General features: G+C 41.2%; 1 protein-coding gene across 4 annotated transcripts in view; it reads left to right on the top strand.

Moving 5' to 3' along the window:
• Window positions 1-24694, top strand: part of NUP93 (nucleoporin 93) — a 76423-nt gene that overhangs the window by 15983 nt on the left and 35746 nt on the right. The window contains exon 1 of one of the 4 annotated variants that reach the window (XM_054640714.2): window positions 17337-17513. The exons of the other annotated variants lie outside the window; for them this stretch is intronic. The gene's annotated coding sequence lies outside the window, so the exon portion shown is untranslated. Of the gene's footprint in view, window positions 1-17336; window positions 17514-24694 lie in introns of those variants that run through there. 4 annotated transcript variants of the gene reach the window in all.

The raw sequence follows: 24694 nt of genomic DNA on the forward strand, positions 1-24694 counted from the left end.
CCTCCCAGCACTTTACTCAAGTCTCTGCTTTGAGACTATTTTGGGTGCAAAAGAGTTATTTGTTTACTTTGAGCTAAAATATTGAACTGCTCAAACAAAAAGCAGTTACTGTGAGATGTCTCATTGTTTTTCCATGCATGTGGAAATGGCTGAAAGAAGCTTAGGGAGATGAGCTGGAAATTTCCTATATGGTTCCATTATTGGTATCTCAGTAAGCATACAAGATGCATGGTACTCCACAGAAATACCAAAATGCTTATGCAGCATTATGAGCCACAGCTAACAGATTCTTTTAAATTAATTGGAAGAGCAGGCTTGATTGTTGCTTGGTAAAAATGGCTTGAGAAGGTTGGGGAGATTTAGTTTTAAAATAACTTAATAGAGGAATGAAATGCCATGTTGCTAGGTGGTGTGACTGCAGTGGAAGTCTCTGTGGACTATACTTTTTGAGCATAAATTTCTGGATTATGTGTTCTCTTCAGTGTCTGCTGTGGGATGGAGGAGGAAGGGGGAGAGAGGTTTTGTCACGTGTGGTGTTTTTGAAGGAGCAAAGGGAGGGTTTGCCAGTGTCACACAAGTGCTGTTCAAAGGCTGATGAATGAGGAAAGGTAGTGGTAAACACCTCAGTGCTTAGTTTCAGTTTCAGCAGCTTTATTAAACCTTTATTAAACTTTTTGTATCTTTCTGTTGGCTGTCCTAGGCTTGATTCAGGGATGTGGGATTAGCTGATAGTAAAGTTGTCATAGTTGATTTCTTAGATTGCATTTGGGACGCATCTGTTTGGTTGCCTTTACATGCTTCTGTTCAGCACCGGATAACTCAGAGGAGAAACATGGACAAAGGGGATATCAGCTTGCTTTTTTAGGCTTCACCTTGTTCTATAGTGGTCAGAGACTGGTTATCCTGAAGCACGAGGAATAATATTTCTTTCCACAATTTCAGTGTTAAGCTCAGCTCCAGGTACTGTCAATATCCATACACGTACTGAGTCAGTTCTTAATCCCATTATGGCTTTGGCCTTGCCATCTTCCTGTGGCAGTAAACTCCACAATCCAATTACAGATTATGTTAAAATTTATTTCCTTTTATTGGTTTTGAACTTGGCATCATTTACACAGACATTGTTTCCTTTTTTCAGACATGTACCAACTGGATTTCAAGAGCTGCCTTTTCTAGAACACTTCACTTAAAGTACCAGCTCTTACTTGGTTCCTTTTTTTTAATGTTACTCATCCCAAAAGTGTTCCCAGACCATGTCACATGCTTCTGACAATTCCCTGAGTGTGTCCTGCAGTTTCTCTTTTGAGGGTGTCTGTCCAGCTGACACAGTATTGTTGATAACACCCGTTTGTTCAGTTTTTCTGATAATGATGTTTGATGTAGCCAAACTTGGTGTGAAGGGCAGAAGTAGTAATCTGTGAGGGATTTGCTTTTAATCTCAGATAAATGGGAGTGCATGGGTGGGAATAATGTACAGTATCATGACAAATCCTTATCTCTAAACACAAGTCAGTAGGATTCTTTGGGCCAGATTATAATGTATGAGAAAAGAAATTTCTGAAGAGAATGGGGGAGGAAATGCAGAAGGAAAAAAAAACAAAACCAAACCACGTTTCAAATAGATGATAAAACCTGTGTGTTATCTCCAGATCCTCTGAGCAGTAATTGATTTTGCCTGCTATGGTTACCATACAGTAACTCTGAAACATTCATTAATTCATTATTTCTTTCCTGCCCCAAGGCTTGTAGCAGAAAATGGCAAATTTAAATCCTTTTACTCTGTCTGTTAAGTAGATACAAAATCCTGAAGGTTTTAATGAATGTGAAATAAGTGCTAAAGCTGTAGTCAAAAGACTCACCATTGTTTTGACTAAATGAGACTGTGACCATCTTTAAGTTGTAGTGGAAGCTGGATGCAGAGATCCATCTCACTGTGGAATTACACATTTGAACTCTGTACTCTGGTTTTTCATTTGTTTCTCGCAGATCTAACCCTGCTATATTTCTTCTAGTCCCCCTCTATCTTGATTATATTTTTCCAAGGTTAAAAATGACTTATCCAGAAAATTTGCAGCTCATTGTTAATGGTCAAAATGTTGATTACTCAACAGATAGAGTGAATCAATATAATTTGTCTTATTTTTGTTTTGCTGTTTTACTTGAGGTTAATGTTTTGGCTTCATAATTCCTGGTAAGGTGAAGTATATGACATTGCTGTGCATAATTAGCTAAAGTTATGCTAAATGTTTTGTTGTTTGTCTGTGGTATCATACTCTTGGATGCCTTATTCTCTACCTTTGCTAATGTCGTCTTGTTTTTTTGTTTTCCTTGTCTGAGGAAAATTTTTGGGTTAATTTTTTGGATTTTTTTTTAAATGAATTATGAAAATAAGCACTCAAGGTGGACACCTTCTCTGGCTTGTTGCTGGAGCAGGGGGAAGCTGAGCTGGAAATGATTCCCATCAACTAGTAGTGTGAAATCTTTGGCTGAGAGTTGATGGTAACTTGTCACTCAGTTATATCCCTGTTAGTCACTAGAGCAGAATTGTGAGCTTTCTCTTCCTTTTTCCTTATTTCCTCTGATTTACTCTATTTGCTTTTGCCTTGCTTTGACATTTTCTCTCAGGGAAATCTTTCCAGGATGTAAGGGGTGTCACACTGTGTCTCTTGAAAGCTGTCAGAAGGCAGCTGGCAATCTCCAGGCCCTTCTGCCTCCTGTTGTAAGCTGGGTCCTCCAGTCAGCGGGGCAGTCCTCTGGGAGAAAAGAGTCTGGGGCTTGTTTTTGAAGGCTGGATAGTTCTTGCTGATATTTAGGGATGCTGAATTTGGGAGGAAACCTGAGTCCATGTATCCCCAGGAATGCCAGGATTGAATGGCTTTTGCAAAGCATCACCCGGAAAAGAGAAGTGAGCCTTGCTTATCAGTCAGAAGTTATTTCTATAATAAATGCCCCAAACTAAACTTTGAGAAATAATATCTTCTGCAGCAGAATAGCAGAACAGATCTCCTTCCTGCAGGGGGTTGAATCTGCAGTTTGTCTTAAAGGGCAGAATATAGTTGTTTCTCTTAACTAGATCTGTCTTTCCTTGGTTGTAAGTTTGCTCTGTTTGTCTTAAAAAATTTCTTCCTCAAACTCTTCCGCATGCATTGCCTCTGAAGAAGCTGCTGTAACATTTTCTCTCTTTGAGATGAAATACTAATTTCCAGCCAATATATTATGTATTAGCAATGCATCCTGGCAACAAATACTGCTTGAAACCACATATTCAGAGAGGAAGGTGGGAAGCGCAATTCAAAGACTCATGTTGCAGAGACAGCTCAGCAGAACATGTTGCATGTGGGAAGTGCCCCTGTGGATCCAGAGAAGGTTCATCTTGAAGGAGTTTTGAAATAATTTGATTTTATGCAGATCTCTGAGGTGGATCCTTTTGCCTTCAGCACCCCTGTTGGTGTCATCCACAGGAAGGAACATGCCTTTTACTGGGCATTTGCAAAGCAGCGTTTGTCGTGTGGCAAGCGTGCTGGATGGTTATGGTCATCCAGAAAAAACATGGAAACTTTGAAACTGGAAGGTCAGATGCTGAAGGAGGAGAAGGATGGGCACATCCTAAAATGTCCTCCATAGTTTGTGTCTAATGACAAATTGCATCTTACATTGTTTTATAGCACACTATGTGGAAACAACTGAAATGCAGCCCAAGCAATTAGCTTTTGAAGACAGAGGTTATAAATGAGATGTAAAAATGGAGACTGTTCTGGAGTTTCAGGTTTTGGTTTTTCGTTTGGGTTTTTCAGGGAAACTGAGGGTGGATTTAGAACAAGAGCTCACAAAGAGCCAATGATACAGGATTTCAGCACTTGAGATTTATCTATTTGTACTTGCTGACTGAAAGCAGCACACTTTTTCAAATCAAAGCAGCAAACCACTGTCCGATGTGTTGTGGATGAACAGGGAATGGGATTTTTTTTTTCAGAGGTTCCACAGGACAGAAGAAAGAAGAGAATATCAGTTACAAACTTTGAAAGCAAGTGGCTGAAATACGTTCCAAGAGTATTTTGGAGCAAGAGTGCCAGTTTAAATATTTATGCAGTGTTTTATTGTACTGATTCAAATATTGAATAGCACCTGACCCTTGAATTTTTGGATCCTTGCCTGACTGGCACCCCCTGATGCATATATTTGCTTAGAAAATGGCCTTCTGTGGCAGCTGCTTTTCATTGCAGGAAATTGGGAAAGCTGGATTTTGATCCAATTTTTGTAATGATTTTTATGCTTGACTTTGAATCCAAGAAATGTCTTCCTATGCATCAATTTCTTCAGCTGAGAATTAAAAGTTGCATTTACCACTGACTCTCACAAGATTCTGTGAGATTCTGTAGTGGAAGCTTATGTGGATGTTTTCCTTTTTGCTATTTTCTCAGACTTCTTTATTGTTCACAATCCTGATCAATATTGGGCAACATTTAACTGGCCTCCAACTTTCACTCCCTCAGGTACCACCAGACCTTGTGGAAAAATAGGGTTGTTTCTTTCCATCAATAGTTTTCTAGTTTGGCTGCCCCTGTGGTATAGACTGTCAGCAGAGCTCCTCTGCCCACAAGAAACTGAAGCTGTGCTACAAACACCTGTCCACTGGCAGCTCTGCTGAAAATACCCTTTTGTCATTAAGACAGCAGCAGTGGCTGTCACCACTCTGGTCTGGAGATCTTCAACTTCTCTGAGCTGAAATTGTGCAAAGACTTGCTTTTAGTTGCTGCTGTGAGCTGGGATTGTGGCCATGCAAAAACTCTTTAAGCTGGCAGCTTAGAGTTGTAGGCTAAAACTTTGGTCAATACAGCCACTGCCTGCTACCCAATAGAATCATTTTATGCAGCAGCATTTAGTAGTGTGGTGACTCTCACTTGAGATGGATTATTTGGGATGTAGAGAGAGTGAGCTGAAGTAGCAAACCCTAATAGTCAGAGGTGTGGCCTAGGCTATTGCTGGGCTCACACCCTGCCCCTGGGCTTGGAGTGTGCACTGGCAGTTGCTCCATGGTCTGTGAGCACTTGGGCATTCCTGCCCCTTGCCTGCCAGCCTTGCAGCCTTGGCTGCTTCTGCAGAGCTCAACCTCAAGATGCAGATGTCCTGACTTCAAAATATCAGCAAAAAGTCTTTCCAAATTCCCAACCGTGCTCTGTGCTTGTTTATAGCTGAAACCCCCGGGATGCAAGATGGTTTTAGCAAATAAACGTAAGGGATGTGTGGAGGGATTTCTGAAACAATCATTCTCTGTTTCCCTCTGTGTATTTGCGGACTCGGAGAAGAAAATGGAGAATTCAGTTGGCTTGTTTACACAAACTATTAAGCTGGCTTAGCCATTCCATGATGAAGTTCCATTTCAGTACTGAGCTTACTAGGCTGTGGGCATAAAAATGATCAATTGGATTGTTTTTGTCCTCCTTTTTTTACATTCACATTTCACAGGATTGGATCAATGTCTGCCACTGTTTCTTCCTGTAAAGCATACCCTGAACCTTTCTGCAGACATACACAGCTGCTCCAAGCATCCAAAAACTGTGGGTTTTTTCCACTCTCAAGAAATACAGTGGTGGCTCAGCATTATGGCTATGGTGCTGCTGGGAAGCCAGAGTTAACTAAAATTTTAAGGCATTTGTTCTATTGCAGAGCAATATGGCCTGATGGTCACACTTTCCAGAGGGTGTCCAAAACTCATGCTCTGCAGAGGCTGCCTTTGGCTTCATTTGATCAAACTGATAGGATGGAGATGTCAAGGGATTATGCAGGACTGATGTTGTGCAGGCAATTAAAATCTATGAATTGGATTAAAACCCAAATGTTAGTGTGCTTTGATGGGATTTTTTGTTTGTTTTTCTTTTGACTGAGATGCTTTTTGGAGATAAGTTGCAACCAGCTCCTAATTTGCAGTTGTGTGGGGCTTTGCTGTTTGTGGTTTCTTTATTTTGCTGCTCTTACCTGTTGACCAGCTTGATTAATTTTGTGTCTGAACTTGTGTCCTTTTATTCCTGACTCTTCTGCCCTATCAGAACACAGTTTTAAAAAACAAAAGTCTGTACAGTTCAGAGGACCAGTTAGGTCTAGACTTTAAGATAAATGCTTAATGACTGTGAAATAGTATATTCTTTATTTCTTGCTTCAGGACTCTTATTTTTTTATTAGGAGCTGAGCTTGACAAAGAAGGATGAGGCCAGTGGCAGTTATAAAGGGTGCATTGTATTTTTACTGCAGTACTGAAGTATTGATTGTTGACTTATTGATAGGCTTAATGCACAACCATTTCCTTAGTTAGTGTTTGAATGTCCATTAAAATGTGGCTTGGTGCCAGAATATTGAAGTTCTACATTTATAATATAATTTGTCTATCTAAAAGTACTAATGTGGTTTGGATTAAAAAAAAAGATAAATAGGCAAGTTGTGAGTTTCCTTGTTTTGTTTTTGTTCAACTTCACATACTGAATTGAACCTCTGAAGCAGGAGACACTGAAAAGAAGACAGAGGGAGGCTGAGGGAAATCCTAATGTTCTGAGGTTTGTGCTTCTTGGTATTTTTCACCTTTGATCTTTTACATGCCCAACATTTGCTGAGCTGCTAACAGACATTAAGGGATGTTCTAATTAATTAATTTTTAAACTAGTTATTGTTTTTTCTAGGGGGAAGTTTATTTGTATAGCTTCACAAGTGTGTTGCATGTTAGTAGCACTTCTCATAAAAATATGCCTGTTGTGGTCACTGTGTAATGCTCCTCCAGATGTGAGGAGGGGCGTGCCCTCTCCTCCCTGCAGCACCCTCAGTAATCTGTGCTCAGTTCCTGGGATCTTAGTCCCTTCTCCCCGAGTCTCAGGCTCATGCTGGCCAGTTGTCCAGCTTCTAGAAAAGACCACATCAGGTTTTGGACAGATGGGTGTGGAAGGCCTGATGCTATTGCTGTTGCACATGAATAATCCTGTAGAAAGCAGCTGTCCTGATGATTGGGGTGACTTTCATGTATTGATAAGGTAAACAGGGCAGAACCTTTAATTGCTGTGAATCACTTGCCGCTGTGGTGAGCCAGAAGCCTTTCTTTACCCAAGTCTTTCCTTTCTAATTGTTGTGGTACAGGTAACCAGGGATCCTTCAGGAGCCATCTCTCCCTTTTATAAAACACAAACCTTCACAAACCAGAAAAGATGAAGCTTGTTTTGGTTTATATATATCTGTGGGCTTGGGTGGTGGAATGGCCACACTTTTGGTGGAAAATGACATTTTCAGCTATCTGGTTCTGTCAGGTAATTTTGCTGTTTGTTGTGGCCCGCTGAAAACTGGTAATTACACAAATAGTAAATACTTCACTGTGGCTAGAGGTACTGGAAATTAAGGGAGACCAAAACAGCTTTCTGCACTTCCAAGTATAAAGTACTTGACAAAAGGTGAGGAGCCAAGAGTTTGCCCTCTGGCTACTGTATTGAGTGTTATTTGATCTCTCTCACTTAGACTTATAGTCAGGATTTGATAGAGTCCTTTTCCTGTCATTTCAGCTTTCCATTAAATAATAAAGTTTTGTAACATAGGGTTTTTCCTGTTAAGAGTCCAGCACTTTAAAAGAAATTATTATGATACTTTGGTAAAAAAAAAAAGTTTTTCTCTCACTGGGAAGTTGTTGAAATTGCTCCATCACTGAGCAAATACCAGTCTGAGTGGTATCATTATCAAGATGAAGTTTGTGCTGGTATTTGTGTTAAACTTGACTTTTTATCTGTCATGGCATATCTTGGGATTATTGTTTGTTTCTCCAGTGATCTTTCTCCATCCCCTGTTTCAATGGTCTGCCAAATCTGGTACTTCTGTGCAGAAGTGGCTGTCACTATTATTCACCATTTTTCCAAAACATACAAAGATGATGGAAAAAAACTTTCAAGTTTTTTTTTTTTTCTTCCCTATGCAGTTCATATCCATTCAATTACTGTGGTTGGTCTATGAAATTTCATGGTGATTTTTTCAAAATTTTGAGTTTGGGTGACAGATGATGAAGCAGTTTGGAAATTAGTCTCCTCTCTTTCATACCAAGTGGGAAAGAGAGAACATAACAAGCTACTTCAGATTTCCACTCACCTTCTGTGGAGTACAATATAATGTCTAATCATTTGTACTCACTTTCCATGGACTCTTACGTGGCATGGTCCCAGCTTACCTGACTTATTCAGAGTTCAGCTTTAAAAGGTAGAAAAGAAAGGACATTACCATATAGCAATTTAATTAACACTATGGCAACAACTATCTATAGACTTTAAATAATTGCAATGCCAATTTAAGTTGTTCTGTTCTACTTTTCTAGATACTAGCAATAGGAAGAGATGATAAATTCCCTCTCTACAGGAGGTTAAATTAATAGGTGCCCCAGAAGGCCTGGAAGGGGCAGGATTTGCTTGCATTCCTTGAATGCTGAATGCCTAAGTCTCCCAAATTGGATAGCAAAGAAAATCTCTTGAAAGATTCATCTTGCAAGAAAGGCCCTTGCTGATAATGGAGGACCCTAGAGAAAATGCATTTTGGGTGGTATCAAACTTCAGCAGCTGGAGGATCTTGTTTGGAATAAACATTAATAAAAGTTTTCTTTAAAAAGGAAATCAAGTCTTCTATATCTTTGCCTCCACCATGTTCTTGCTTCCAATAAATAGACACAGGAATTAAATAGGAATTAATGTTATTTGCAGGATCCTAGTTCAGTAATAGTATATGAATAATATGCTGTATCATAAATTAATTAGAACAGATATTTTTATATAAAAGTATGCATTGATATATGTAATGATGACTGTGCTACTTGAAACTGCAGTTCCATAAGGAAGTGTTTGCTTAATAGTAGGTGAAGAATGATTTGACACAACCCCACCTGTAAATGCAGTGGTTTGCCACAGCCCCCCCTGCAGCCTCAGTTACAGTGCCCAGTGGTAGTGAGGAGGATGATGCTTCACTGGATGTCTGTGTTTTACAGCATGGTGTGGTGTCACAGCTGTGATTCCCTGTCAGGGTAGATGGGAGACACCCAAGTTGTGCTTGATGGCCAGATTTAAAGCAGCTGCATTACTGGATGTACCTCCTGAATGGTAAACACTGTGTGGTTAGTGTTTTTCATTACTGAAATGTATGTTTTGGAATCCTGTCTGCCCTCTTTGGGTGTCCTCTGGAAGGATGTTCTGCAGTAAGGCTTCTCATAATATACATCTGAGTCTGCAGTGCTGCAAGATCTCTAGGGATAGCTGGAGCCTCTTCTGAGCTGTGTTGGGGGAGAGGATAAATGACATTTGGTGGTCTGTTTTTGATGAATATAGAAGTTGTATGACATTAGTGAATCAGCAAAGTATTTTCACAGGAAAATTCTGTGACGAAACAGTACCGGAAACCTGCAGTGTGATCTTAATGCTTGTTTATAGATGCTATGTGGGTGTTGTTCAGTGCAATATCTGATAATATGTATCCACCAACAAACATGTAAGCACAGTGTGGTAGGGTATCATAACCAGAATGAATAACTTAGCCATTTTAAGCAGATGCAGCAGTGCCTGTCTCACTTCTGCATTGACTGGGGGCAGGCACTTTGTTTCTGGGTACCCACCTAAGCTCTGGCTGTTCCTCTGGGGCTGGACAGAAAGTAAATTCTGCATTACTTTCTGTATGGATCTTGCAGTATGGGCTCCTGTGTAGCAGGAGCTCAAGGAAGATTAACAAGACATTTTTGTTTACACCAGTAATCAGTCTTTAGATGCTTTAGTCTTGGCCACTACTGATCTAGTTCATGTTTGAACTAGTGACCTCTATTTGAAAGTCACTTTGTCCTTTTAATAGTTTCTGAGTCAGCCTCTGTCCCTTCCTGAGAGTCTCTTTACACTTGAAAAGGTTGTTCTTTTTTTCTGAAAGACTAATCCCCATTTTGTATGGCTATGCACATTGCATTAAATGAAAGCTCTGTGCATTCCCCTCACTCGCCTGGAATGAGTCCTTGCTTTTCTTCTGATCTAGCAGCTGGTGACTCAGCTCCAATGGGCTTCTGCTACCTTTGGTTTTGAAGGCTTGGATGGACAAATGAGGAGAAGGTGGTGGTGAGTCTCGTCCCCTGTAGCCCATTGTTTCTCAATCTCTACCAAGTTCATATTCTTGAATTTGACCCTTCTCTAGGCATTTGCTTTTACTAGAAGCATCTGCCCAATTCCAGCTAGCTGACCTTATGACATATAGCATTGCCAATCCTTCATCTTGAGTCTAAGATTCGATCCCTCGCATTTCTTTTCCCTCCAGCTCTTCCCATTCTCTGGCTATCTCAGTGTCCTCACAATGTCTTTGCTAAGAATTACTGGGTTATAACTCGGAAGAAATGGTGACAGAAGTACTTTTCAGCATCAGAAGGATAGAGATATAGAGATGGATAATCATTGTGAAAGGTGAAAGGCATGTGAGTACAAAAGTAATAATTACTGACTTCAGTCTTCTAGTTTTGATAGCCAGGTGAAACCTCTTTAGCTTTTAAGATCTGTGTTTTGTAAGGGATTTAAGGGTAGAATAAGCTGTTCATACCTTTGTTGTGCCTTTTAGTCAAATTCAACAGAAGGATACTTTTATTTCCTCTGCTGGAAATTGTATCCTCACCATTATCTAATGTAAGACGACAAGGCAAGGAGATTCAGGCAGAGAAATGAAATGATGAAACTCCAAATGACTTAATTTGGTCCACAAAGGACAGATTTTTGTTTGTCTTCCAATCATGTCGATCCTGCATGGAAATGCTGCTGGGAGGAGACCTGATGGTTTTAATATGTGTAGTTGCTTAATCATTCTGCTGATGACTATGATATGAAACCATTAACCAAGCAGACATGGCCGTGCTCTGTGTGATCCAGGGCTGAAGGAATCTCCCTTCCCAGTCTCTGGGTATTCTGTGATCTGCTTAAACGCTGTGTTTCCACTCCTCCGGGAAATGGAGAAGAGAACAGACAACACTGACAGATGTTAGTCATGTCACTTAATGCAGGACTGGAAGGCCCTTGGATATTAATGTAATGAGCACACTATAAAGACCTGAATAGAGTAGACCTGACTTCTAATTAAGCCTGCTGAGATGCCAGTACTGATTTCAGTCGTACTTTCACTATGAGAAATGCAAGGATGGTTTTACAAAGCTGCCATACAACTGCTGTTGTTCACTTTAACCTGTGTGCTTGTGGATGTTCATTTTCCATGCTGGCCAGCAGTTCTAGTGCCACTTTGTTCAGAACTGGTAGCTGTAATTAAAGGAAAAGTGCAAATTGAGCTTCTCATCTAAGAAAAACCTAAAATACTGTCTTCATCCTGGCTTTTCACTGCTAATTTCAGAATGGCATGGCACCCCATTCCAAACAAACATCCTTTCCATTCTGGGATTCAGCAGGTCTTTTTAGGTCCATCACTAGTGTTTGTTGCCTCTTGGCACTTCGTGGTTTAATATGGGGAGCTGTCTGGATTCCTTTGTCAGAGAATTGAGGGAGTTGTTCTCCCTGGATGTGGGCATGCTGCTGGAGCCCCATATCTTACACCCAGCTGGCAGGCTGGACCCATGTGTTTCAGAAGGAGGCTGGGCTGCCCTTTTGTGTAGTGCTCATCATCCTAAGGGGTGAATGCATCTATCTTCATCTGTCTACTACTGGTGAGCAGGCTGGGAGCCACAGCTGCTTCTCCGTGCCCAGTCAGGCCCTGAGCTGCAAACAGCTTGTGCTATGTGATGTAACATGGCCAAGGAGGGTTCTGAATCTGCATGCGAGTTTCTGTGACTGTGTTTTATCCAGTCCAAGATGGATTGAATTGCTGTGGAAATTAAAAATATGAACTTGGTTCTGCATATATGACTCTTCTGTTAGTGCTGCAAGTGTATAATTGCTCTCAGACCACTCACAGCTGGTACTATAACCCTATAGAAAAAATGGTAAAAAGCACAGAATTGTTTCTGCTTTCATGCATGTGGATGTGCATTTCTCTGTGGTGCCTTCTGGACTTTATGTCATGGGGAATTTGGAGACATTTTGTGAGAAGCAGGAGCATTGATAATTGCATTCTGGTTAATCATCACAGAAAGCTCATGTTTGCTCCTAGCTGACGCTTTGCAGCTCTTGCTGGAGTTAATAATTCATTGCTGGACTGTGTCAAAGCATGCTCTTAAGTCAGGTTCCTCTGTGGATTGCTGGCATCAGTAGGAGTCAGAAGAGATGAAAGATGGGCTTAGTGTTTGACAGCTATTAACTTGGTGTGGGCCTCTAGGCAGTGTTAGGTTAACTTCCTCATCCTGTGCTTCCCTGTGTTTGGGAATGTGAGGGACGTGGGAATTCAGCTTCCTGTGAAGCTGTGTTAGAATTTCAGTAGCCAGACAGAGGAATGCTGAAATGAAGGTGTGAATATCAGTGGCCATATGGTTCTGGTTTAATAGGCTGTGGGTCGAGGGGATTTGCTTGCTGCGATGCTGGGGTGACAGGTTTATAAAAGAGCTATTTCACTACGAGGTTGAGCTGCTTTCCAAAGCACGGTGCCAAACCTCCCAGGGAGAGTGTGCTTTTACCACCGAGGGTTGAATTTGGTCATGTCGGTGCTTACAGTCATCTGCCAGAGGGATTGACATGCAGGGTTTGTACATAAAAAAGGGGTTAGCAATCTGAATTAAAAATTAACACATTCTCCTCATAATTACAGACTTACAGCAGGCTAATGCTGTACAAAAGAGGGCTTTCCAGACAGAGTTTAATGGCCCCAAAGCAGAGCCATCACTTCTCTCCCCCCTCCTTTTAAATTAGCATTGGCATGTTTAAAACACTCCTCAAATTCTGCTGCAAAATAGCTGTTTGGCTTTCAGTTGTGGTTTTTGGTGGTGTGAGTTTTTTTAAAAGGTGATTATTCTTTTCAATGCTAAAGATGGAAAGTGGTTTGCATATTCATGGCACATTATAATTTTGAAAATAATCTCCTAGTGGATATTTAACAATGGCTTTGGGTAAATGGACACTTGTTGCTCTTTGTTTAAACGATTACATCTCAATTATCGCTTGATGGTGAGAGCATGGGTAATACCCTCGGTTCTTTGTCAAACAGGCTCTAATTAAAACTGGTTCCTGCACTTGCCTCTTGGATAAATATGGACGTGAGGTAGTTCAGTGACACCCTGTCAAATTGCCGAATTGAGTGCAAGTTCCCCATTCATCCGGACAAATGATACCACTAATTGGGGTGTGGATGGCAGTAACAGCACTGCCAGTGTTGGTGCTAATCCTCTGCTTGGCTGGGCTCCCCCCGCCTCTCCTCTGCTCGGGACCAGCACTCTTCTAATTTTACAGGATTTGTTTCACACAAAGCACTGGTCCCCAGTCGGTTCTCTCAGGGGTGTTTCCTGCTCTCTGCCTTTACATCCTGCCTCTTGTTTGGTAGAAATTTAGTTCTGAAGCTGTGTTGAAACTCAGGTTTCCTTTGAGCTCTCTAACAAGCCAGCAACTCCCAGTGAGTGTTGGTGGTTTTTCCCCTGATGGAGGATGGCTCCTGTGATGATGATACTGCATGTTACTGGACCTGGTCACTTCCCTGTTCTAGTTTTTGTTTTGACTCTGGATGGCTCATTTGTCTTAGTCCCTGTAAGTTAGCCCTTTGCAACAAAGCCCAAATTCCCTGCTAGACAGGCCAGTCGCATCATGATAGACTCAACCTGACTTTTTGCTCTGCTGTGCTTGTGTGTGAGTATAACCATATTGATGTTGAAACGTTAGCCTGGGTTTTCTTCTTCTTCTCTTCACCACAACCGGCTTGGATTGGACTCCTGAACTCTCTGGCTGTTCTTTCTGCATCCCTCTGAAGGGGTAGGATGAGTGTGCAGAGCTGAAGACAGAGGAAGAGACCTCGCCTGTCATTAATGCTGGATAATCACCCTGCTGGCCTTGCAGAGAGGACCAGCTTTAAGACTTTCTCCAGAGCCAGTATGACAGTGCAGTATTTGCTGCTGCTGCTACACTGCTGGATTAAGCAGAGAAGAAATTTTGGGAAGGAGCTATCACTGTTACAACTCACTGCCAGCAACATCTCTCAATTTTGCTGGCTAATGCTCACCGGCAATAGCAGACATTGAAACTGTAGAGCTTCAAAACAGCACTGATACAGGAGCAGATCCAGATATGCTGGTCCTCTTCTCTACCTTATCCCTGTCCAGTGCAAGACTGAAAGAAAAGGAGATGATATCATTGATTGCAGGCTACCATGTTTTATGGTTGGTGTTTTGTCTTTTTTTTTTTTTTTTAAGGTAAGGGTGATTGCATCTTTTGATTTTTTTTTTGTAGTCATGATGAAGGAATCTCCTACACTCCAGAGATGAAGCTTTACGTAGCAAGGCAGGAGGTCATTGTGAACACCCAGAAATAGTGAGGGGAGTGATCGTGACCCAGAGATGGATATTCTTACTCCAGTGGCTTCTGTGTTCTCTCTGCATTGTCATTCTCTTAGAGAGATGATGCTTTCTACTCAGAAGGAAGACTTTTGCAGTTTTCCTTAGCTGGGGCTCAGCAGCCCTGAACAGTAGTTTTCCCTCTTCTCCTCCCACAGTCACATCAGAGTGCAGAAGTGATTGATGCGTGAGCTGACTGAACGCTCCACTAAATTGATTGCCAGTGAAACAGATAGCAGCTCCGACATCTTAGCTGGGTTAGCACTCACAGTTGTTTACACTAACAGCCATTTGGGGTGGGCAGTTTCTGATAACATGCTTCAGAGCTGTTGCTTTAAGAAATCCATAGGTAATGGGAGACAGTACTGTGCTGAGCTACACCGGGAAGGCTTTCCCTGCTAATGCAATATGTAAAACAAAGTACAGATATATAATCGTGCTGATTGTAATGCACAGAGCTGCAGTTGCAAGGAGCTTCTGCAGTGGCATTATATCGCCAGAAAATAACAGATAATGTCTCTTGAGAAAAGCAGCATCTTTAAAGTTGTGGCTAGCAGCTCCAGATGGATGATTGTGCTGCTGAAATCCCTGGGGGGCTACTGTCTGTCCTAAAGAGTCGACTGTCCCTCCAGGTACCTTTACCTGTTTCAGAGTTTGGCTAGGAAGCAAAAGCTCTGTGTATCCTTGGTGCTTCTGTCTCTGCACCTCTCGTGGGTTGTGCAGACTAGAGGTAAGCAGGGGGAGAAGCCATCAAAACCAGAGCAGTGTGTGTGAGGTGAGTGGCAAGTTACTGAAGCAAGCCCAGCAGCAGCGATGGTGCCAGACATGGATGCTCAGAAATGCAGGAGGAATGCCAGAGTTAAATTATCCCTGCAAATGTATTAACCTTCCTCTCCCAAAAGGGACTTTGCCTGCACTATGGGGTGTAGCTGGTTGTGATCAATAATTTTCCCTGCAATACAACTGACAGCAGTTTTCCTCTAAGAATGTTGGACTCAGACCTGTCTTCTCCACTCATGAAATGCTTGGTGGGAGGATTCAGATATTCAGTGTTGATTTGGTCGCAAGCAGGGAGGGACTGCTCCTTGCAGTCACTTGAGGAAAATCACCTTTAAGATAAAGTTTGTTAATTTCAAAGCCAAAACACACTCTAAGAGATCACTCTGCCACCAGCAAAACTCTGAATTGTGCAAGGTGCATCAATGCCTTTGGGGTAGGTGAGCCTGAGCCACAGAGCACCTTCTGCAGACATAACCCTGTTAATGGGAATTGCTCCCAAACCAGAGAGTACAATGTTAATTCAGAGACTCCTGTTTTTACCATATAAAATGTTCTGCACCATGTTTTCTGATATTTCACGTCTAACATAGACATTGCAGTGTTTCAATTAAAACAGAAGTGGAAAGAATGAATTGGTGGTGATTCTGTAGGTATGTCAGTGTTCATGCACAGTAAAACATTCTCCTGATAGCTTTTTGTTCTTCGTTAAACACAGACATCCCAAGTCTGGATTTTTTTTGCATGTGTGTGTTTGCAAATTGAAGATGTGCATTTGTGAGCAGAATTACTGAACTGTGAAATGAAGTGATGTGGCAGCAGGGCCGTTGTTCTGGAATTTAAAAAGAATGAACTTTGAATTTAGGAGTGTCACCAGCAGTTTGCAGACTGGAGCTGGGTTGGCACCATGGGTTAAATGTGCACTTGGGACCTGTGACAGTAACTTCGCAATAGTGTTACACACACATTCTGTGAAATGCTTTTTCATGGTTGTACGTTTGGCATATTAGCAAGTGCATTCTTTATTCCTTTGGTGCTTCTAATTTTTTTTCTTGAAGATGGGGGTGGTCTGTTTCTCGATTTTTCCGTGGCTTTCTGCACTGTAATGATGGCACCATCACCTGACTGCTGGAATACACTGGCCTGACTTTAATCATCGGGTGACTGGCTCTTAGCATGGTTTCATCTCTGCTGTTTTACATCTCCTCTTGTAATTGCATGATTGCTTGCAGCATTGTTTTTCTCTTGGTGACAATGAAAGGCACGCACAAGTATTTATGTAACCTTATACTTTCCTGTTTGATGTTTAAAGTGTAGGTGAAGATGTGGTACTTTGCAAATAAAATTCTCTTTATTTGATTGTAAGCAGCATATTTTCACCCCTTACGTGCAATCATTTTATTTTCACACCTCATGTGCAATCATTTGTAAGACAAGGTTATATATACACACACTTTTAAATATCATATGGAGGAAGAAGTAGGTTGAGCCTTTATGAATAACAAGGCTGCATTTCTGTAGTGGTGACAGTTTCATTGATGTATATATGCTTCCAATTAAATAACCTGTGTAAAGCTACAAAAATGTGCGATGTTTAACATAAATAGTATCTCAGTCTTTTAACTGCTGAATAACCGAACACGGCAAAAACAATGGAGAATCAAAGCTCCCCTTTAAAGAGCATTGACAGCAATTAATATGCAGTAAAATTATCTGCCTGTACAAGTTGTACCAACAGCTCTGCAGGTCTAAAATGGCAGAAGCTTTCAGTTGCTGTATAAAAATCAAACTACCATTTATTTCAGCCTCATGGTATGTGCAAATTCATGCAGCTCAGTTAAGGGAATAGCTTCACAACTGGTGTTACAATCTGTGGCTGGAGTGCTGCATCACAATGCAGCAAATGCATTTTCCACATTAACCAAACATGACAGCTGAAACGATTATTAACCATGCAATATGTCGGAAGTCATCAAAAATTCACATCAGGGTAATTGCAGCGGCTCGGGGAAAAAAAAATAGTAGCATCTCTCTGCTTTTGCCTGCCTGCCGCCTCACCCCCTCCTAATTCCTACATGGTACAGTCCGTTAACAATAAAATATCCTTCTGTAACCTATAAACTGTTACTCCCATCAGTTACTGGTTTCAGACTGATGCTTTTCCTAGAATTTGAATAAAGCACCACTGGAAAAAAATACATAGATGCTTTACAGGCAGTGGTGTTCAGCCGTGGAAAGCAGCTGCTTTCTTATTGTCTTGCTGGACTCTTGACTGTCTCAGCCATTTCAGGACTTGCAGGTTTGATTTATATATATTTTTTTTTAAGATGAGAATACTTGAACATTAATAGAGAGAGATACAGCTGTGTAAGCCTAAATATCAGGCAGCTGAAGTGTGGCAGTTAACAGCCAGCATTAACAGGTTTGTAACTCCTCAGTACTGAGATCTACAGGTAGGAATGTCTGTCTTTTAAAATATATAAAATGAGGGTAAAAAGCTTGCTTTGATAAGAGAGAGTTTTCCTTCAGGTGTCTTTTATGGCGGTTTTTCTTTGTACTCTTGCTGCAGGTTGTTTTAATTTGTAAGAGAGTAATGAAAGAGAACAGGTGGGTAGTTTTGGAGAAAAGGTCCTTTGCTCACAGAAAAGAAATGGGAAGGTCTGTGCCTTTACCTTCCAATGTTCTTCGCTAGAGCAGCTGTTGGGTGGGGCAGTCCAGCGTCTGCTTTGGGTTTCATTTGTGTTGCCTTTTTAAAGACCCTCTTGACATTGCTGACTTTGCTTTTCATTTAAGCAGAAATACAGTAGCATAACTTTCTGAATGCCTTTATTCCTGATTTTTCTTCCCTGGGCTATGAAAAGTCTATGGAAGTATTTTAAACAAAAAATAAAGATGCTACATGATTATGATTTTTTTTTTTCTCCTGCTTTCATTGTGGTGCAGAGATGTTGGTCCATTCTGTTTCCCCTGTTCTTACATGTGCACTTATGATTTATTTAGAAGACACGTTAAACTTTCTTGAATCTTATTTTTAAGTAAGGATTTCAAGTGTAAGACAAAAATAAGAGAGAAAATATTTCTATTCTTTCAAAGCAAATGAAGATATGTGGAGATTTGCTTCTTTTTTGTTAATTTCTTAAATGAGGTGGTGAAAGCATATTTACTTAGTCAACTGGAGTTTGTAGCCTAGGTCCCACCTCTTGTTCAAGTGAATAGGATACATTATGAAAAGGGTTAATCCAGTAAAGTCATAGTAAAGGGAAGCAGGGAATTAACATTTTACATAAATGTGTTGGTCATGACTAGCTGGGTGGGTGGCAGCTCATTTAATACTCTCTGATCTGGGGACTTAGAGGCTGCATGAAACCAGGAGCTCTGCCTGGCTTTGGTAGGGGGACAAAAGTACCGGGTGGGTTGATTTTTTTCTCCTTTTCATTCAGTTCTATTTTTGTATATGGAAGGAAGCAGTTCAATAAAACATACTGTGCTGGGATGGCACCTGGGCTCCTACAGTAGAGTGACTTGCCTCCTTTGGGGTGCCCGCCTCAAATATTAAGCTGCCTGTGTGCCATGTTCGGCACTCTTCCTTTTATCAACTGAGAAATGCTCAGAGGGAAGACGTGGAACAGTGGCATAGCATGGCCAAAAAGTTGCCTCTCTCCAACCAGATTACATGTGCAAAGAGGGGTTTTTCCACAAAGCAGCTCAGCAAAAAATCAAGTAAAGGACAATTAAATGTGTGGTTTGCCTGTGTAAAAATATGGAGGAAACCATCCCATCCCCACTGACCCTGTATGGGATACGGCTCAGTTATCCTTGCAGTTAGTGCAGTGTGGCAAATTATTTTCCTTTGTTTGAAGTGGGTGGGAGACAGACTTCAACTAAGCTCCATAAATTAATGTATGAAAAGAATGACTGAGCCACTGTAAAGAATAATTAGCTATAGGTCTCTTATAGCAGGGTTTTCCATGATATCTGTTGGCAGCATCTGCACTTGACATTTAATTTACATTAAAGTCCGAAAGCTTGTGTGCCTTGTTAATGCAAGGCACAAATAAAGGCATGCACTGCTAGACAGTTCCTTAGCCAGGGTGGAGTACAGCCAGAGGAGAAAAATGGAAACCTATTGTCTGTGGTGTATCCTCAGCACACCGGCCTCATGCCCCAAGTCTGGAAAGTTTAAACCTTAGGTTTATTACACAATAGGAGAAATAAGCTGAAAAAGGATAAAGTGTTTATTGTAACATATTTATTGCAGCAGAGAATTTGAGTGTATGCTTTTTTCTCTGAGCTCTTTAATATCTAACATTTTAAAATATAAGTTCTATAATTATAACAGGTATATTCCAGACTTCTGTTTCTTAGTTTAATGATCTGTAATTAATAATTCATATGTAATTTAAATAATTAACTTTGTAAAATGTATCAGTAATATAGTGAAGAAAAACCATTTCTAAAGACCATGGCATGTTTAAATTCAGGATTTAAAGATATCGTGACATGTATGAACTCCAAATTGCTTGCTTTCACTGTCAATAAAATATTTATATTTATCCTGGGGATAAGGTGTTATGTTGAAAATAGCTATTAGGTGAACAAAGTAGCTATGATTTATTTACAAATACTGAGGAAGAATGGGGTAGGTAACTTGGGCTTATTTTTTTTAACTCAGGTGGATGATTTTGCCAAATCATCTCATGTTATTTAAGAGGGCTGAACTTCAAATTTGCACATTTTCTTGACGTTCCAGTGTGTATTAAAAAGAAAAAACAGCCTACATTCTTCTTCACACTACAATGAATGTAATCCTGTCTCTTTGTCATGTTAGCCACTATAAGCGAAATAAAGTAAATATAACTTGGGAAGGGTTTTCTTTCCCTGTATGGGTTTTTCTGAGAGACTTCAAACTGCAGTAGAAATGTTATAGGAACCCCTTTTGTGGAGGTACAGCCCTGGGCTAAGCCACCCATGCTGGTTCAGGGTGTGCATCCCGGTGTAACTTGGTTGTCGCATTTCCAGTGCTGACAGGATTTTGATGTCTGAAGCAGGCGTTGTCCCTTTGAGGCAATGAGCATTCGCTGCCTGCCTCGCTTTCTGTCTGAAATGCAGATGGAGGCTGAAAGATGCTGCTTGGCTTTTCTTTTCATGGAGCAGAAAGATAACTCATGCTCCTCAGGAACGTTCAGGGAGTCAGCATGCAGGCTTTCAGCTGTGGGATGGGGGCACAGCAGCCGAAATCTTTCCGCTTGAGTCAGCCTGAGAACAGGGACAGTGTCAGGCTCAGTGCTGCCAGGCTCACTACTTGAATCCAGAGGAGGTAAAGAGAACCGATTTTTTCATTACTGTTTTTTACCTACAGTTTCAGACTAACTTGAAGGCATTTAACTATTTCAACTCATCTGAAATTGCAAAGGAAAAGATGTGGAAATATCGATCATGTTTTGGTTTTCAAAAAATCCTGAGAGCATCCTTGTTTCTCGCAAACAGCAAGGTTACTCATTCCCAGACAGACAAACAGAAGGATAAAGTGCTTAGCAAGGGGCAAGGGATGGGGGGGACTGAAGGACTGCAATAAAATTTTAGAAGTGAATTAGAGGAGGCTGGGTGTTAATGAGTAGCAGGATTGTTTAACAATTTGCCCTTCTTGCTGGTGATCCATCAGAAATGTCATTTTGGGATAAGGAATACTTGATTGATTGATTGATTGATTGATTGGGGTGGCTGTTTGGCTTTTGGATGTGATACTGAGAAATGAATTTTCTGCTGCTAGGTTAGTGGGTTTTTGTGGTTGCCTGAATGTTAATGCTAATTTACAATTAGTCCAACAGCAGACACTGCAAGCTTGTCTGTGTGCCTCCTTTATGCCTTTTGCTTCTCTTTTCAAACTATTCCCTTACTAGCCAGTGTTTTCTGTGGGGTTTGGAGCGATACAGAGGTGGACACTCCTCTTTCCTCAGTTGTATCAATTTTCCTGTGGTGTCCGTGGATTTCCAGTGGCTGCTTTTTCAGCTTGCACCTTCTTAGGAGACTCCTCGCCAGCTCCCAGTACAGGGAATTGAGGTGTGGTCTGCAGTGGCAACTGTGCTTCGTCCCTGCCCCTGCCATGCAGGAACGTGACACGGGCAGAAATTCAGCACACAGGTTTCATTTGTCACCGTGTTATTCGAGCATGGTTTCCTCTTAGAGCAGGGAGAATGCACAGCTACTTCTCGAGGAAATGTGGAGTAACCACGATGCTAAAATGGCAGCGAAAGAAATAAGAAAATGGCGTCATCAGTGAAATTGGTTTCGATGGCTTGATTTGAGGGCATTCTGCCTGATGAGAGCATGTTTCCAGCAAGAGGTATTACATTACAGCCTCAGATAAGACTGTACAGTGAAGGTATTAAATCATTGGAATCTGTAGGTTTTTTCACAGTATTCCCTTAAAAAGTATAATACCGGAGAGGTGGATATAGCGGCTTATTCTAGTGGATGATCAGAACTTACCTTCGTTTGCGTACTATAAAAATTTTTACTATGGGGTTGCATTGTGGATCTCAAGCCCACTGGAATTATCTCATAATTTAATTTACTTAAATTCCAAAAAAGAGGCAAAGTCTTGAGTTCTGATTGTGGATCTCTTGACGCGTTTGTGATTTTTGTAGGCTTGTATTTTTTATTCAGGATCATAATGCGAGGACTTGTATAGCGCAGAGGAGAGGCTGTAGCCACTCACCATAGCACTGAGAAAAGCCCCACATTAAGGTCATCCCTCTTGATCCCCTTCAAAAATGTCAAGAAAAACAGGTAGCCATGTATTTGGAAACTTGATGAATGAGCTCAGGTTTCAGACTGTGTGGTCTGTTCGCTCTGTGCTGATGCCGGTGCCACAGGAGATGGGCTTTCCGTGAGTCCTGCTGCTCCTGCTGGCCTGATCCATGTGGAGAGATTCCCTCACTCAAGAAGTCGTAATTCCAAGTGAGGTAGCACTGTGTTTAATTGCCTTTGTGACATTTTGGTGTCTTTGTCTTGATTAAGACAAACAGAAACGCCATCTGAGGTGTTTTCAGGTGTAATGTACCAGCTGAACAAGCTCCTTCTAGAGTAACGTAGAGTCCTGCTGCCACAGTTGGCTGGCAAGAGTCTCTCTACCTTCTTTGTAATTTTCATTTTTATGTTTATTCAATTAATAAAACACAGAGGTGTTTATATTCCTGATAAAAATATTCAGGAATGTAAAGATGGTAATATCTTTATAGTTTAGATTTTTAGTTTAGTTTTTTTTTCATTGTTACTCCTCCTGTTCTTTGCATGATCTTTTAGCAGGTTAGGACTATTCTAGACTTTGTTTTGTTATTGCACAGATCTCCTTGGTGCTTTGTACCTTGATAGGACCTGGGATTGTTGTTGAACCACTCCCAGTTATACCACAGGGAGAAGAAAAATGAGTATATGCCTAAGGAGAAAGACAGGATCACTAGAGAAAGTAGCACTGTTGTTTACACTACTTTTGTGTTGCATTAACAATTGCTGTCAAAAATGATCTGTGCAGTGCAGGCTGGTGATTGTATGTGAAAGAGAACTTCATTCTAATCAACTTTGCTGCAAAATTTTGGATTAAGAAATGTATTATCTTGGGTTTATGCCATTAAAGTCTTTGTGACTTGGAAAAAAACCTACAGCATTCCCATGCACTGTGCAGCCCAACATGACAGGGCAACAATTTTTAGAGTCTAAGAATGAGAAACTAACTTGTGTAATTGAAGTTCTGTTGATTTCACTGTGATGGAGGGGAAAGACAGAACAAGTAGTATGGATAATTACTAATATTTTAATAATTAGGTACACTGTGTAAGCAGTATATGAATTATGTATATTGCGATGGTTGATATATTGTGGTGTTTTTTAAAACTCATGTCCTACCTCACTCATTTTAATTGCACTTGGATTTGTTAAATCTTGGAAAGGTCTCTGACATATTTAAAAAAAAATGGAAAGTACACAGGAATGCTGCAATGAGTTTTCATGTTATGTCAGGAGTTAAGCCACGTATAAGTAGAGTTTTAAATGAAATACTGAAATCTCATAGTGCATGAACTCACTGAGCATCCTGTGTTGAATTAGAAGAAACTAAAATTAAGCAGAGTCATCTTTCTTGCCAGCAGTGATGATCTCCATTTATACACAGAACAAGCAGTGCCACATAGCAGAGTTCGATTTTGGCGCTGCTGAGTGCCTGGCACAATATTCCTGCAGGAAATCTGAGCAGTGGTATTTTTCTAGACATTTCCAGTATGATAAAGCTGTGCTTCCTGTGTGTTTCATAGTAAATTTTGTTTCTATTCACTGCAGATACCCGAGCTCTCCTGAGCCACATGCTGCAGACGTGTTTTGGAGGACGGCGGTTGGGTGTGGGATGTGGTGATGCCTCTCAGTGCTGGGGATGGTTTGATATTAACTGATGGTTTGGTATAAGCCTTCCATGCTTGTTGGATGGTGTCCTGGCTGAAGTGAGTGCTTGGAGGTGTTTGTATTTCTTCCCTTCAAGCCTGTATGTCTGAGGAACACATTTCCAGTCTTCACTTGCCAGATTCAAACAGGCCCAGCAAGAGTCAAAGAGCGTGCACCATCTGCCCCTGCTTATGTTAGAGCTGATCCGTGATTTTCCCAAGGAATGCTTCTTTCAGCAGTTTGAGTTTCTCCTGTCATGGCTAGAAGGAATAATGATATTTATCCAACACAGCAAAATCCAATGTTCCTGGATACCGTCTTAAGATTACTGTGAAAACTGCATAAGTTTCACAAATCAAACAGTCTAAACCAGTAAAATAATACAGAAAAGAGTCCTAGATCTTTGCATTGCAGGCACTAACCAGCAGCAGAGAGCTCTTTGTAAATATTTGCTTAAGGCTCACTCTGTAACACGGATTAAAGACTGTGTGCAAACCTGGTGACTGCATCAACGTGTGCCGATGGCAAGGCAGGGGAGGCCCATTCCTGCCCCAGTGCTTGTCTCTAGGAAAGGCTGTTCTGTGCATCTTCCACAGTGCACACAGCCCCAGGGAGAGCCTTGTGGGCAAGTGGAGGTGCCCCTCTTGTTCTGCACTGGGCATGGGCTCCAGCCTGGCCTGCATTGACTCCTGCTGCTGCTGGGGTGAGGCCCAGGTTGCTGCTTCTCCATCACGAAAGGAAGACAGTATTGCAGCTCTGCAAAATTTGATTTTGCTGGAGCAGGAAGCCACTTTAAAAACCCTGAAGTAATCTTTAAAATTGCTACTAGTCACGCAAGGAGGCAGAGATGAAGCCGGGCTTTGTATATTTTAATGATTTACTGCCACTCAAAGGCTATTGGCTTGCAGGGTGGGGAAGAACTCTCCTAGCTTGACTCTCAAACCAGCTGATCCATGAGTATTGGCTACAAGTGTGTAGCACGGTCCCTGTGCACGGGGGGATGTGATTTGACCCCTGTGAAGGCAGGTAGCAGAGCAGCAGATTTTC

The sequence above is a fragment of the Agelaius phoeniceus genome, chromosome 12 (genome assembly GCF_051311805.1).
Source record: "Agelaius phoeniceus isolate bAgePho1 chromosome 12, bAgePho1.hap1, whole genome shotgun sequence".
NCBI classification, from domain to species: domain Eukaryota; kingdom Metazoa; phylum Chordata; class Aves; order Passeriformes; family Icteridae; genus Agelaius; species Agelaius phoeniceus.